Source organism: Canis lupus, chromosome X, assembly GCF_011100685.1.
Source record: "Canis lupus familiaris isolate Mischka breed German Shepherd chromosome X, alternate assembly UU_Cfam_GSD_1.0, whole genome shotgun sequence".
Taxonomy (NCBI): Eukaryota; Metazoa; Chordata; class Mammalia; order Carnivora; family Canidae; genus Canis; species Canis lupus.
Genome location: NC_049260.1, coordinates 22,671,568 through 22,688,414, shown reverse-complemented (window position 1 = coordinate 22,688,414; position 16,847 = coordinate 22,671,568). Strand labels below are relative to the sequence as shown.

Here is a 16,847-nt window from a genome sequence, read left to right as displayed (position 1 = left end):
AGTGGGGAGTCTGCTTCTCTCTCTTCCTGTGTTCCTCCCAGACTTGTGCTTTCTTTCTCCCAAATAATAAGTAAAAGCTTTAAAAATAAATAAATTCCTTCTCTGTTTTCTAATTGTATGAAGTGCATTTTCAAATCTTAACATTCTTGTCAGCTCAACTTGTTATGGTCAGTGTTTTTAATCAGAGCTCTTCTAACTAATATGCAGTGCTATCTCACTGTAGGTCCACTTCATATGGGTAGGCAAAAGGTGTCATTCCCCATAAGTGGAGAAAATGGATCACAAGCCTGATGGTAATTCTTTCCTTCCCATTTGTGCTTTTGCGTGTATGGCTATTCTTTACCATGTGCTGGATTTTTGTTTGAAATATCGCTAAAGTAACTGGAGGTTCTGAATGAATTTTCCTTCCTCTAGTGAGCATTTGTTTTTGCTTCTGAGAGACAGTGAATATGGGGGCAATTCATGTCATAGCAGTCAGAGAATTCATTCTTATGAAGCTTGATCTCAGATTTTATGAGAGGTTTTTCTCTGTTGGGTTCATACAGATATTTAGGGTAGAGCTTCCCAGGGATGCCACATGGACCCCTGGGTTGTCATTCAGAGGCTTTCTCCTTGGTGCACCTGCAGTTCCAGCCTATTCCCTGAGCTGGTGAGAATGCTAGAAGCCCTACTGAGCTGCTTAGAGTCTCAGCCATAACTTTCTGCTGAGCATTTCGGCTTCTTGATCACCCCTTTTAGAAAAGCATATACCTGGAGGGGGAGAGAGGTACCACAATTGGATCTCATCCCTTGGGTATCTTTTCTGAGATCTTGTCTCTTCAAATGCTTGCCTCCTTGGAATATTTTTAATATCTCCCAGCTTTCCTAAGGTGGTTGGTTGGTTGGTTGTTGTTGTTGTTGTTGTTTTTTCTTAGCAGAATACTTGGCTTGATAGAGCTTCTTGGTTGCTACTGAAAGCAGACAGCTACATATATGTTATTTTTTTGGAATAAATTTTTCTAGTTGTTTTTCCTCCCAGATCTTATTAATTCAATCTTTATACCAATAGAATAAAAATATTCTTTTAAGACAAATCATCTTCCAAAGAGTGGATCTCTTCTATCCTTACTTGGTTAATGTACTCCAGTTAAAATTTTTCATTGCCTAAATATTTCCCTAGTTCCTAACATGTGCCAGGTATGAATTATGTAGTAGAGGTTCATAAGTTTAGTAGGTATAGCCCAGTGAAACACAAGCAAGTAAATATGGATTATATTATAAAAGGCAACTTTTATGGCAATGTTTTAAGCTACTCTAGTCTAAAATGTTTCCTGTACCACTTTGTATTTTGTTTATTGGTCCATCTAGAGGTTGGCATATGAAACCTTTACTTATCTTGGTCTACTTAAAGTTAACAAAATACCAAGTTATGTACATGCAATCTCACAACAAGGAAATGTCTCTTGTTCCCCTTTTCTTTGTGGTCTTTTTATCATTTTTTTATTTACAGTGTTACTAAAAAGTGGTTATTGGTTATTATAATTTTTCTTTTAATTTTCTTAAATGAAGTAAACTTTATGTTCAGTTAAATACATGAATCTTGAGCTTACATTTCGGTGAATTTTGCAAATCGTATATTTTACATACAGAGTGGTATTTAACATTTTTGCTTAAAAAATGATCTTTTTCATTTTTTGATTTCCTATTTGAATTCTTCTTTGACATATTGTTTATGTGGTCTACAGCAGTTTAATTTCCTCCTATTTTTAAATTTTCCAAACTTCTCTCAGTTAGTTTCTCTTGACAGCTTTCTTGAGGTATAATTGATAATCAAAAACCTGCATAAATTTAATGTATAGAATTTGGTGCATTTGAACATATGCGTGTATCTATGAAACCGTCACCACAATCAAGGTAATAAGCAAAATCATCTAATTTCAGTCCATTATGTCAGAAAGCTTACTTTGTATTGTTTTAGTCCTTTTAAGACTATTGAAGTTCTGTAGCCTAGTGTTATATTTTTGTGTCATTACCTTAGTGAGTTCTCTATGATTTAAAATATAAATCTTAATTTATTATAATCTACTTCAAATTTACATTAAATTAATTACAGTAAAATGTAGAACATCAATTCCTATATAGCTCCCTGATTTTTCTAATACTGTTATATATATTATGTTGAAATATGTTATACACCCACCATTACATTGTTATATAGTATAATAATTGTTTTATTTAGTTTTATATCTGTTAAAGAAGCTAGAGGAAAGATTAAATTGTGTTCATAGATTTTTTATATTAAACTTTTTACGTTCCTGAATCTGTTCATTTCTTCCTATGAATTGGTGATACCATATGGTTTTCCTTCTTTACTCCAATATAGATTCATTTACAACTCCCTCTTTTGTGTTCCTTTGTCAAATATATTACATTTGTATATACTATATGACCATATAACAATTTTATAATTATAAAATTATAATTTTATAGATACTGTTTTGTGATGTTGGCTTTTAAATCAGTTATGCTAGGAAAAGAACATCAATGTTTAATTATACTTGGTATTATCCTTACCTACATAATTATTTTACTGGAGGTCTTTCTCTTTTCTGTATGGATTTTAATTGCTGTCTGGTATCACTTTTTTTTCATGCTGAAGAACTTCCTTTAGAATTTCTTATATTGCAGCAGTTGTAACAACACATTTTCTTTGCACATCTCAGAGTTTTGGTTGTTGTTAAAAACCGATCATGTTAGATAATATTAATGGAGGAAAGCTGGAGACTGATTCCCCACTTCCCTTGTTGTTGTTGTTTGTTTTGTTGTTTGATGACAAGGCTGGACTAATTATGTATTTTGTTTCTGCTGCATTCTGTAGTTTCTGGTATGATTGCTTAGATGTTCCCTTATTAAAAAAAAAAAAAAAAAGAAACAAAAAGAAAAGAAAAGAAAAGAAAAGACCTGTCAGCTTGGCTTCATAGGTGTCCTCCTCTAATCAGATAAGACATTTACTGGTCAAACGTTGTATACTTAGGTCCCTGTACCAAAAAAGACTTGTGGCTTAGAATACTGCTTTCACAGTTCTGGGTTTAAAATTTTGTCTTTTCCTTGAGCATTAAAGAGTCTGCCCCATTTTTCTGGTTCTCTATGAATCCTGTTGAGAAAGTAGCCCATCATTTAAGTCACTGTTTGTGGATTAGTGATGTGCATTTATTTCTCAGGTTTTAGTGGGCATACATTTGTTCACCTCACTAATACTATTTATATTTGATGTAGAATGTCAAATACAATGTTTACCAATAAAAGTTCAAAAACTTTAGTAGCTTTTATGTCAATCCAAATTATTCCATTTGTGTAAATAAAAGGATAATTCATTTGATCCTAGAAATAAAGCAAAAATTATAGCTGGTATGAAAAATAAGAAAAGCCAGAAATTAAAATATATATATTTAATTCATAAAGATATCTGCCCATACACACAAATTAAAATAAAGCACATTCCTCCCAAAAATATCAAAATGGTTTGTTACTGCTAATTGGTTACTACTTGTGACTTGGATGAGAAGTTGAATGAGAACAGCCAGTCTCAATAAAGTGATTCTGTATTGCCTATTGCAAAATATTTTATATCTACAATTATATAATACCATCACGCTTTGGCAAAACAAAATCTGTTAGAAGTGATTTATATAAATATGGTAAATATCAGAACCAGTCACTGACAAGTAATATATAGAAAATAAAGAAAATAATGAGAAGATATATTTAAGAATATCTATAGGTTTAATATATAGTATTTTTAGTATTCAAATAATTATATAATAGCTGGTTAACAAATGTACTTAGCAGTTGCATCTTGATATATACATAATATAAATGGGCAATGACTCTATTAAATATGCTTAATATTTAAAGCATGTAAATTCATATTACAATACTTCTTTGTCTTGGTTTTGGCTTATGGAAGAAGTACAAAATTACCCTGGATTCTTGATAGTAATTTGGCCTTTAAAATTTTTTTTCTACTAGTTTTAATATTTACCTACACTTCAACTTTATTAACTACACAGTAATTTGCCTTCTAGTACTGCATCTGACACACTGACTCATACATGTGTGTGAAAGGATAGGTGCAAAAGAGGCAAAACTGCAGTTTCAGAATAAATCATGCTTTGTACCATGAATACTGGGCTGCTTTGCAATAGATCAGGAAGCACTATATATATTTACAGAAGGCAATTTTGAGATCAGTTGCTAAACAGAGAAAGCAGAGTATAAGTTACTTTCAGATATGTTAAAATTTATAAATACATGATTTCTGTGAATACATATTTATGTGTATATCTGCTAATATATGCACTTGGTTGCTAATCATGGTTACTTCTGAGAGGGAATGATGTCTGCATTTTTGAAGATTTTTCACCGAGCATACAATATATGTGTCATTAATAAATGATACATCAAAGAAATAGAAACCAGATGGCTTGCATTTTGCTTTTTTGCCCTTTCTTGAGTTAGTGCACAACAGTAGGAAGTTATACTTAAAAACAAAAGAGTTAGAAAAGAGTTGTACTGGCATTAAATGTCAAGTGTGGAGGCGCCTGAGTGGCTCAGTGGTTGAGCGTCTTTCTGCCTTTGGCTCAGATGGTAATCCCAGAATCCTGGGATTGAGTCCTGCATTGGACTCCCCGTAGGGAGCCTGCTTCTGTCTCTGCCTATATCTCTGCCTCTCTCTGTGTGTCTCTTATGAATAAATAAATAAAATCTTTAAAAAAATTAATGTCAAGTGTTATAAAGTCTGTCTTCTATTCAGTGGCTTCTGTTACCATGCTATCAGAGGAAATGACAACAATGATTAGGGTTAGAGTGGCTCTCAAAGCTTATCTGGTGTTTATAGAATAAACCTCAAAAATAAAACCTTATCCTGTGGAGTTTGAGTGCCCTTTCTAATGATAAACAGAAAAAGCTTATTTAGGATTGTTTTTCTCAGTAATATGTGTTTATGTTTCATTGTTAATGGTATTCATCAATCTTGCTGAAACTTTTAGCTTATTAGTTTTACTATATTGCCTACAGGTTACTTTTAGATAGTCTGAAAACAAACATATCATTTATGAAAAATGGCAGTTTCATTTCTTCCTTTCCAGTTTAAGATCTTTTGAATATTTTCTTGTATATCCCTGGCTAGGACCACCATAAAATGTTAATAGAACTAATGACAGTGGAAATCTTTGTGTCTTTTCTGATATCAGGAGTTCAGTTTTTCAGTATTTCATCACTAAGTATGATGTTTGCTGTGGTGTTCTCAGTTTTCAGTTTTGGGTTTGTTTGTTTTTTAAGTGAGTGGTAAATTATGTCACATGGTTTCTTTGTATCTATTGCAATAGTACATGATTTTCTTCCTTTCTCTTCCTTTGTTTTCTTAAAGTGGTTTGACTTCAGAATGTTAAATCCCCAAGAATTCATTCTTGAATTAACCTTAATTTGTACATTATTATTGATGCATTTTTTATTCCATTTGTCAAACATACGTTTTCTACATTTGATCATATGAGACCTAAACCTTATTCTTACATTATCTTTAGTTTGGTATAAAGTTTATAAGGGTCTCCTAGAACCCTCCTAGAACATTTGGAGGAATGTTTTTGCATTTTGTGAGAGGGTTTATTTTTAAGATTTTATTTATTTATTTGAGAGAGAAAGTGAGAGAGCTCACAGAGGGAGAGGAAGAAGCAAACTTGCCATTGAGCAGAGACAATGAGGAGCTCAGTCCCAGGACTCTGAGATCAAGACCTGAGCCAAAGGCAGACATTTAACAAACTGAGCCACCCAGGCCCCCTGTGAGAGAGTTTATGCAAGATAGTTGTTATTTCTTTCTTATTATGTAGAAAAGTTCAGGAATCCAGACACTAGGCCATGGCATTCGTTTTTTAAGAAGGATTTTCATTATAGACACAGTTTATTTAATAATTACAGGGCTACTGAGATTTCTTAAGATTGTAAAAAATTTTTGGGATGCCTGGGTGGCTCAGCAGTTGAGTGTCTGTCTTTGACTCAGGAAGTGATCCTGGAGTCCCAAAATCAATTCCCACATCAGGCTTCCTGCATGGAGCCTGCTTCTCCCTTGCCTGTGTGTCTGCCTCTCTCACTGTGTCTTTCATAAATAAATTTTTAAAAAGCTTAAAAAAAAGATTGTAAAATTTTTTCATTATTTCATATAATTTCAAATTTATTAGTATGTTTTTAAAAATAATATTATGTATTTGTCTCCAGGATCTGTGTGATGATCCCTTCTACATTTATTTTTATCAATAATATATCTTTAATTTTCTTGATAAATCTTGCGGGGAGTTTTTAAATTTTTATTCCATATTTTTGAGATATAATTGACACAAGTGTCTATATTTAAGGTGTACAATATCACCATTTGACACATATGAACATTGTGAAATGATTACCACAATCAAGTTAGTTATTCTATTCAAAAAATCCCTTCTGGATTTGTCAGTCTTCTCTTTGCAATCATTCAGAATCTGTTAACAGATCTTCATCTTGTTGTTTCATATTTTTAATTATTAGTTAAAAATTTAAACTTTTAAAAAAACTCCTTGAGATGGATTATCAGGTCTTAAGTTTTTAGCATTTCCACTTGGGCAGTTGATGGTATAAATTTTTCCTTTAGACACATATTTTGTTGCAGCTCATATTTTAATAGCTTTATGAAAGTATATAGTTAATTTAAAATAAACTGCACGACTTTAAAATAAATGGTATACATTATGAAATCCATACATATTTGTGAAGCAAGCAACATAATCAAGATGACGTAAATATCCATGTAACCTACCTTTCTAAGTTTCCTTGCAGCACAGTCATATTCCCTTCCTGCTGATGCTGCCCAGGTGCTCCCCTTTTGTGCACGCTGTGTACATTCTTGGACAGGTCTTTATAAGATCATGTATTTTCATGTGTTTGCATCAACTTCAAAGAATGGATGGCTGGATCGCATGATTAGGATTTCTGTAGGTTATTTTACAAGGTGACAAACGCTTTGCAATATGGTGCCCTATCAGCAGTGTGAATCTCAGTCACCTTACATCGTAGTCAGCATTTGTTGTAGTCAGTATTTTCAGCTATAGCCCTTCTGGGAAGTGCACAGTGGTATCTCACTATCACTCTGAACTGCTTGGGTATAACCAAGTCTTAACCCTTTCTTTTCCAGGCACCCGCAGTAAATGGAGAAAACATTTGAAAGGCCTGATGTTAATCCTTTACATTTATACTTTTGTTATGTATGGTTACTTTTATTGCTTGATAGACTTTCTGTATGAAATACTACAGAAATAACTGTAGGTTCTGGGTGATATTTTTCTTCCTCTAAGGACAATTTCTTTGACTGCAGGAAGTCACCTGCAGGAAGTTCTTTTCTTCCTTGAGACCTTTAAAACTGGGTCTCAAGTTTTACAAGGTGTTTTGCATTTCTGGTTCATATGGACATTTAAGGTGTAGACCCTTAGGGAAATTAAAAGAACCCATGAAGTGTGTTGTTTCTTTAGCCTTCTGCCTCTCCGGGCCCTAAGTTCAGCATGTGTCCCCTGACATGGTGAGGGTATAAGAAGACCTACCTGCCCAAGGTGCTTAGCTGCTTAGTGTTTTGAATGTTCAGTACTCTCTTTTGAATTAGCAAATCGTTTGTAGATGAAAGTGGTCCTAAATTTGGATCTCACTACCTAGGATTTTCTTCTTTCTGAGGTCCTAGGCCTTCCATGCTTGTTTCCTTGAGTTTGTGGTTATCTTGAAGAGATCTCTTTTATATACTTCCAGCTGTCCCAGTTTTTCTCAGTAAGATGTTTTGAATAGTTGACTGTTTCAAAAAAAAAAAAAAAGGTATCTCCTCTCAAACTGCTTTTTGAAATAAGTTTCAATTAACAGGTATTTTCCCCCCCATTGCCAGTGAATTCCAACTGTATATCAAGATTATAGGTAATACTTTAGCTTTCTCTTTAGGTGACTGTACATTCATTTGCAGTTATAAGAAATGATACAGAGACATTCTTGTACCATTTGCCCAGTTTCACCCAGTTTTAAAATCTTATAAAACTGTATGCAATATCTCAACCAAGATATTAACACTTACACAGGCAAGACATGGAACATTTTAGTTACCGCAAGAATCTCGGTGTTTCCATTTTATAGGTAAACACTACCCTCCCTGCCCCTGTGCCCATCTCTGACTTCTGGCAACTATTCTGTTCTTCATTTCTATAATTTTTCACTTAATGAATACTTTATAAATGGAATCATTCTTTATTTGACCTTTGGGATTGGCTTTTCTTCACTCAGCATAATTATCTAGAAATTCATCACCGTTGTTGAGTGTATAAATAGTTTTTATTATTGTTGTGTTTACTGAGAATTCCATGGTATGGATGTACCACATTTTGTTTAATCATTCACTCTTAAAGACATCTGGGTGTTTCCAATTTTTGGCTCTTACAAAAAAAAAGCTGTGATAAACATTTCAGTACATGTTTCCTTGTGAACATGAGTCTTCATTTCTCTGGGATAAATACTCAGAAATACTATTTCTGTATCATATGGTATTTGCATGTTCAGTTTTTATGGGAACTGCCTAATTTTTTCAGAATAGCTGCATTACATTATAATAAGCCATATATGAGTTTATCTGCATCCTTGCCAGCATTTTGCAGTGTAACTATTTTTTATTTTAGCCATTCTAATAGATGTGTAGTGGTATCTCATTGTGATTTTAATTTGAGCTTGCCTAGTGGCTCTGATGTTAAACATATTTTTGTGTAATTATTTGCCATATGTATATCCTCTTTGGTGAAATTTCTGTTCATTTCTTTTGACTCTTTTCCAATTGGAGTTTTAAAACTTTATGTTATAGGTCAGACCCGGTGGCTCAGCGGTTTAGTGCCTGCCTTTGGCCCAGGGCCTGATCCTGGAGACCGGGGATCGAGTCCCATGTCGGGCTTCCCGCATGGAGCCTGCTTCTCCCTCTGCCTGTGTCTCTGCCTCTCTCTCTGTGTGTGTCTCTCATGCATAAATAAATAAAATCTTTAAAAAAAAACTTTATGTTATATATTATAGATATCTGTCTTTGGTCAGATACATGGCTTGTAAAGGATTTCTTCTAGTATGCGACATGTTTCCAGTTACTTAACAGAAGATAGAACTGTTAGCACAGCAGAAGTTTTAACTTTTGATGAAGTCTAATTTATTAATTTTCCCTCATATGGATTGTACATTTGGTGTCAGATCTGTTGACTCTTCGCTTAGCCATAGGACCTGAATGTTTCTATCCTATTTCTTTTCTATATGTTTTATAGATTTTGTTTTACATTTTGATCTATGATACATTTTAAGTTGACTTTTTATATGAGGTGTGAAGTTTAAATTGCAGCTCTATTTTGGGCTAGGTGTATCCAATTACGATAGCACAGTTTTTGAAAAGACCATTATTTCTCTACGGAATTGCTTCTGCAGCTTTATAAAAAATAAACCAGCCATACTGCATGTGGCTATTACTAGGTTCCCATTCTGTTTTATTGATCTATGTGTCTAGTCCTCTAGTAATACCACAGTATCTTGAGTATTGTACCTGTATAATACATCTTGAAATTGGGTGGAGTGAGTCCTCCAACTTTATTCTACTATTTCAAAATTTTCTTAGGTGTTCTAGTTTCATTTTGTGTTCATTTCAATTTTAGAATGCTCTTGTTAATCTCTACAAAATATACTTTTTTTGTATACTTTAAATTACTTTAAAACTGTATATCATTGTGGGAAGTATTCAAATCTTTCATAAATCTTAAATCTTCCAATCCATGAGCATGGTATGTGTCTCCTTTGTTTAAATATTCTTTGGTTTCTTCCATCAGTGTTATGTAGTTTTTGTATATAAGGTCTATACATATTTTGTTAGATTTGCCTCTATTTAATTTTTGAAGCACTTGTAAGTTCTTTTTTTAATTTCAGTGCACATAAGATCATTGCTAAAATATAGAAATACATTTGAACTTGTATGTTCATCTTGTGTCATATATAGCCTTGCTGATCTTACTTATTTAAGAAATTTGAATAGATTCCTTGGGATTTTCTGTGTAGACATTTATCATCTGCTGATAATAATAGTTTTATTTCTTCTTTTCAGGCTTATACTCCTCTTATTTCCTTTCCTTGCCTTATTGTCCTGTCTCACCTTCCAGCACTATTTTGAATAAACGTGAAAGTGAGCATACTTGCCTTTTATTCTTGAATTTAGCAGGAAAGTATTCAACTTTTAACTATTATGCATAACGTATATTTTAGATCTTTTGTATATGCTCTTTATCGAGATTAGGAAGTTCTCCATATTCTTATTTCTCTGAGTTTTTATCATGAATAACTAGATATTGAATTGGTTAATGGCTTTTTTACTTCATCAGCTGATAAGTTTATGTCATTTTTCTTCTTCTTTTTCTTTTTTTTCTTCAAAGATTTCATTTATCTATTCATGAGACACACACAGAGAGAGGCAGAGACACAGGCAGAGGGAAAAGCAGGCTCCATGCAGGGAGCCCAGTGCGGGACTTGATCCCAGGACCCTGGACCACACCCCAAGCCGAAGGCAGATGCCCAACCACTGAGCCACCCAGGTGCCCCTCATTCTTTAGCATGTTAATATGGTACAATACAATGATGGGTTTTCAAATACTGCACCAGCCTTGGATGCCTGGATTGATTGATTGATTGATTTTATTCATAAGAGACACACAGAGAGAGAGAGGTGGAGACATAGGTAGAGGGAGATGCAGGCTCCATGCAGGGAGCCCGATGTAGGACTCAATCCCGGGACTCCAAGATCATGCCCTGAGCCAAAGTCAGATGCTTTGCATCCCAGGCGTCCCAGGATGCCTGGATTTAAACTCACTTGTTCATGGTGCATAAATCTTTTTCTATGCTTCTGGGGTCTAGTTGCTAATATTATGTTAAGGATTTTGTGTTTGTATTCAAGGAATATTAATTAATCTGTCCTGGGGTTTTTTTGTTTGTCTAATTTTAATATCTTAGTAATACTAGCTTCATAAAATGAATTGGGAAATGTTTCCTCTTTTATTTGCTATTTCTCTATTTCTGTCTTTGATCTCAAATTTTAACATGTTGGGTTTTTTTTTTTTTCATTTATTTCAGTGATTTTTTTTTTTCCTGTGATCCTTCTTTGACCCAGGGATTTTTTACAAGTGTGTTGTTTTGTGTGCAAAATTTTGAAGATTTCCTGTTATGTTTCTGTTATTGATTTCCCATTTGATTCCATTATGATCAGAGGACATACTCTTAGGATTTAAATTATTTTCAATTTGTGGAACTTTCTTTTTAGCCCCGGCATATATTTTATCTTGGTACATACTCCATGGACACTTGTAAAGAATTTGTATTTTGTCATTATTTGTCACAATGTTATATAAGTACCAGTTAGGTACTGTCAGTTAATGGTGTTGATTTCTTCAGCATCCTGACTGTCTCTGGACATTTGTTCTATCAATTAGAGAGAGTAGGGTTGACATTTCCAGTTATAATTATTGATTCATCTATTTCTCCTTTCAGTTGTATCAGTTTTGCTTCTCAGGTTATAGCTCTGTTTGTTGGGTACAGATAACATTTAGGATTACTGTATCTTCTTGTTGAATTGAGCCTATATCCTTGTGTGGTATCCATTTCTGTCTCTGATAATTTTGTTTGGTCTGAATTTTGTTTATCTGATATTAATATTGCCTTGCTTGCTTTCATTTGATTATTGTTGGCATGATGTATCTTTTCCCATCCTTTGCTTTGAGTCCACCTAAATCATATCTAAAGTGAGTTTGCAGTAGGCAGAAAATGGTTGAGCTTTTTTTTTTTTTTTTTTTTTTTGGAGTTTACTCAGCCAGTTTCTATCTTTTAGTTGGTGTATGTAGGCTATTTTCATTTAAAGTTATCATCTATATATTAGGATCTGCGTGTCTTTTTTTCCCCATTCATTCACCCTATTTTTAATTTTTCTGTTTTCTTTTGTCAACCTTCCCATGGATACTTGAACTGTTTTTTAGAACCCAAATTTTATTTATGTATACTATATTTGAGTGTATCTTTTTGCATTAGTCTTTTTACTGATTACTCTGGATGTATTATATATCTGCTGTCAATCAGTTAATCAGTTGATTTTTTTATCATTATGAAAATCTGTTATCATTTTGTCACTTCTAATGAAGTGTAGAAATCTTACCTCCTAAAGCACTCCTTTTACTCTCCTCCTGCTTTTAATATAATCGTTTTAAATATTTCTTCTATATACTTTGAGAATCTATATCAAACAATGTTAGAATTTTTGTTTCAGCTGAAAAGATAATACAGTAAACTCAAAAGGAGAAAGAACATTTATTGTATTCATCTATGTATTTGCTTATCTTGTTCTGTCTTCTTTTTTGATGTTTCCGGATTGTTTCTTTTATCATTCCCTTCTATATAGAAAACTTCCCTTAGCAATTCTTTTGGGGTATTTTGCTGGAAATCAGTTCTTTTAGTGTTCCTTGATACAAGAATATCTTCATTTTCACTTCAGGCCTCAGATAATTTGACTGTAGGGTTCTGCGTTGACAGTTGTTTCCTTTCAGCACTTAAAAAATGTGCCACTATTTCCTGGCTTCTTTGGTTTCTGATGGAAAAAGAGACTTAATTTGAATGTTTTTCCCTATAGGTAAGGTGTTGCTTCTGTCTTGCGGCTTTCATGAACCTTTTACTGTCATTAGTTTTTAGAGGTTTGACTCTGATGTTTCTTGGTGTGAGTATCTTCAAGTTTATCCTCATAGGGCTTTGTTAAGCTTCTTGAATCTGCTTAGGTCCATGTCTTTTGAAAAAATTGAGGTTTTAGGCATTATTTCTTAGAGCATTTTTTCAGTCCCATGCTTTATTCAGTCTTTATGGGATTCCACTAACAGATTTGTTAGAATGTTTCTTATGGACCCACAGGTTCCCGAGCCTTAGTTTTTGGGTTTTTTAACCTCCCTCCATCTGTTTCCTCTCTATTGTTTTGACTGGGTAATTTCTGTTTCCTCCTTCAAGATCAGTTATTCTTTCCTCTGGTATTATACATGAAGGGAAAGGTGAAGACACTGCCTCTATTGCTGGGTTACTGTAGTAGTCTTTGTTCCATCCTTGATCTCTGCTTACTCATGGATGGGGGATGTTTTTGGTTATTGCCAGGTAGCATTGGGAGTTGTGGCTCCCTACTAGACCTTCACTAATTCCTCCTTGATGGGAAGAGTAGAAATGTCGGGTTATAGCCCCTCATGTAGAATCCACTAACACAATACAGAATGACTTCTTTAGCATGGGCTGTGGTGAAAGTCATTAATCTTTACTAGATCTCCTCTGACAGCACCTCAGCAAGGAAGGGAGCAGCATCTCATTAATTTTCAGAGACTGGAAGTCCAGATTTGCCACATGCTCTCCATTGGCACTGAATTGTAATGAAAGACAGCTCTTTACCACCCAGCAGTTATTAAGGTTTCAGTTCCCTGCTTGAAGCTTGTTGGACACCATAGGATGGGAGGTTTAGATTAACTAGTCACAATCTGGTAAGAGTAGACTTTTGATAGTGTGAGTGAGGATGGTGTCTTAGGTTTCCTGTGGCATTTGGGTAAAGGAGAGCTGTTATTCTAGTTAGTTATCATTTAAAGAAATAATAGAAAATAATTTTATATATTTAATCACATATTTAAGTATGATTATGGAAGTGTAATTTTTTTGCACTTGGAATTCTGAGTTGACATTTTATACTTTTTTTCAGCATTGGAAAGGTGGTGCTTCATTTCTCCAGTTCTCTACTATAAACCATTGATTTTCTTATAATATTCTTGTCGTTTATTGTAGTCTCATAACATAATTGAGGAGTACTTTTAATGGTTCTGTTCTCTGGAAAAGATTGTGCAAGATTATTGTTTGTTTTTAACTGTATGGAAAGTATCAGGCCCTCTGGCACAAGAGTAGAGAATCATTGGTAAGAAGGATTTATTTACAGATGCAATTTATAAAATAGGTATAGAATTGTTGAGATTTTCTAAGTTTTTTTTTCTTTTTTGTTGAGCTGATTATATCTTGGAATTTACTGATTTCAGGTAACTTCAAAATACTGTTATAACTTCTGCTATTATGCATGTCTCTCAAGGATCTGTGGTGATAATCCACTCTACACTCTTGGTAGTGATAATTTAATGGTTAGATATATTTTTCTTTTGCAAGTGGAGAGGGTGAGAGATAAGTGTTGTCAAGAGTTTATCATTTTTTGCAGTATTCCAAAAAAGAACAATAGCAGCAACATCAAATGACAACTTTTGGATTTTTACATTTTCTCTTTGTAATTTATTAATTTCACTTATCGATCTTAATTTTATCATTTTATTTCTATTATATTTTGGTTAAAAAATTATTGAGTTTTTCAGTGTCTTGATCATTTAAAATTTTCACTACTTCCTCTTTTGGGATTTAATGCTCTATACTTTAAGACACATATTCGGTGCACGCTGCACATTTTAAACAGGTTCATTGAGGTATAATTGAGTTAAAATAAATTGCACAACATTAAAATTAACTAAGTTTCAAGATATGTGTGTATTATGAAACCATCACCTCAATTAAGATAATGTAAATATCCACTCTTCCCCTTTCGAGGTTCCTTGTGAACTTCATAGTTCTTTCTGACCCTGCCCCAGTCCTCTTCGCTTTTGCATGTTTAGACATTTTTGGAGTTTTTATATGGAGATATAAATTCATTTTTACTAGGAAAAGTTTCAAGAGACAGAATGGATCACATGACAGCTGTATACTTCAATTATTTTACAGTATGTCAAAGTGTTATGTGGTATGAATATGCAGTTGTATTCCTTATCAGCAGAATATGAGAATTGTATTTGCTCTGTTTCCTTGTCATCATTTCTTACGGTCAACATTTTTCATTGTTACCATCTAATAGGTATATAGTGATATCTCACTGTTGCTCAAAATTGTTTGATGTAACCAAGTGTTAGTTTTCTCTGTCCCAACATCCTCACTAAAAGGAGGAAATGAGTCTCACATGTGACGAAACAGTTGTCCTTTTCTTGCCCACTCACTTTTTGTATGTGTGGTTATTTTTTAATGCGAGCTGGATTTTCTATATGAAATACTGTAGAAGTAATTGAAGTTGCTGGGTGATACTATCTTTCTTTAATAATCTTTTGCTTTTGAGAGGCTGTTAGGGTAGAGGTAGTTCATCTCATCACAGTTAGAGATTGAGTCATTTTGAAGCTGGTTTTGAGGTTTTCTGTGGAGTTATTTGAGGTTCATAGTGACATTAGGGCATAGCCCCTAGGGGGTGCCAAGTGAACCCTGGTTTGTTTTTCAAATCCTCTCTCCTGGTGCACTCTCAGGTCCAGTCTGTGTTCCTGAGTTGGTTGAGACTGCTGGAAGTCCTTTTCACCTTCTTAGCTACAACTTCCTGTTTAATATTATAGATCGTCAATCACATCTTTGGAATCAGTAAAAGCCTTCAAGAGAAAAGCAATTGTAAATTTGGGTGGATCATACCACATAAGCTTCTCATCTGAAATTCTGTCTTTTCAAAAGCTCGCTAGCTTAGATTAGTATCTTCCAGCTTTCTTAAGTTTTCTCAGCAGGATGGTTGTACTAAAGAGGCTGGAGTGCCATTAATAGCAGTGTTTTCTCTTCAAAAACTACTTATTGAAATACTTTTGGATCTGTAGGGGGAGTTTTTTCCATATAGTTTTTAAATTTAAATTCAATTTGCCAACATATAGTATAACACTCAGTGCTCATCTCATCATCGTGTGCACTCCTAATGCCCATCACCAGTTATCCCATCCCCCCACACACCTCCCCTTCTGCAATCCTTTGTTTCCCAGAGTTTGGTATAGGGGTTTTGAAAGAGAAAATTAATATAGTCCTATGTCCACAAGATAAATAGTTTTTGGTAAGGCAAGTGATATGCCCAAGGAGTGTATCTTTTTTTCTTATCATTTCACATAATTGATTTCATTTTAAATATTTCATTGACTCAGTAAATTTTTCTTCCCTTCCTGACATGTGCCAGGTACAAACCATGTGATGGTTGTACTCACTGAGGTTGTATTCACTTGAGGAAAACAAAAACAGTAAATAATGAGTAAATAAATTTTGGAAGAACTTGTTATACAGTCATACTAAGCATGTTACTACCTATAACATGTTTAATTGGTGCTTTAGGGACTGACCTGCTCATTGCTATCTTCTCCTGGTGTGTAGAGTTAGGAAAGTACCACATGGTGTGAATGTATCCTTTCCCTATCTTTTGTCATATTTCCAGTGTGACAAATATATCTCTGTCATGTATTTTACATATGCAACACTATTTACCATTTTTACTTCATAGAGATGTATTTCAGACATAGAGAAAAGTTGTCATATTTATCTACAGTATTTTCCCTCTCTAGTACTCTTCCCTTTTTTCCACAGTCTTTCATTTCCAGGAAGGGTCCTTTCCCTTCAACCAAAGACCTTCCTTTAGTATTACTTACATTACAGATTGTCCAGCAACAACGGTCTCAGGTTTGTTGGTATCAATATGTCTTGTTTCATCCTCCGTTTGGAAAGAATTTTGATGGATATAGAATACTGTCTTGACAGCTGTATTTTTCCTTTCAGCCTTGCAAAGATGCTGCCCCATTTGCACAGTTCTCCGTGGATACTCTTGAGAAGGCAGGCATTATTAAGTCATCATTCCCAGGTAGGCAATTTATCTTTATTTCTCTGACACTTTTAATTGTTTTTTATTCTTTGGCTCTCAACAGTTT

General features: G+C 34.0%; 1 long non-coding RNA gene across 1 annotated transcript in view; it reads left to right on the top strand.

Annotated features, from left to right (window-relative positions):
• The window catches only part of LOC119868187, an 88,210-nt gene that overhangs the window by 3,162 nt on the left and 68,201 nt on the right, over nt 1-16,847 (top strand). The window contains exon 2 of the long non-coding RNA XR_005385928.1: nt 16,699-16,780. This is a non-coding gene — a long non-coding RNA (uncharacterized LOC119868187). The remainder of the gene's footprint in view (nt 1-16,698; nt 16,781-16,847) is intronic.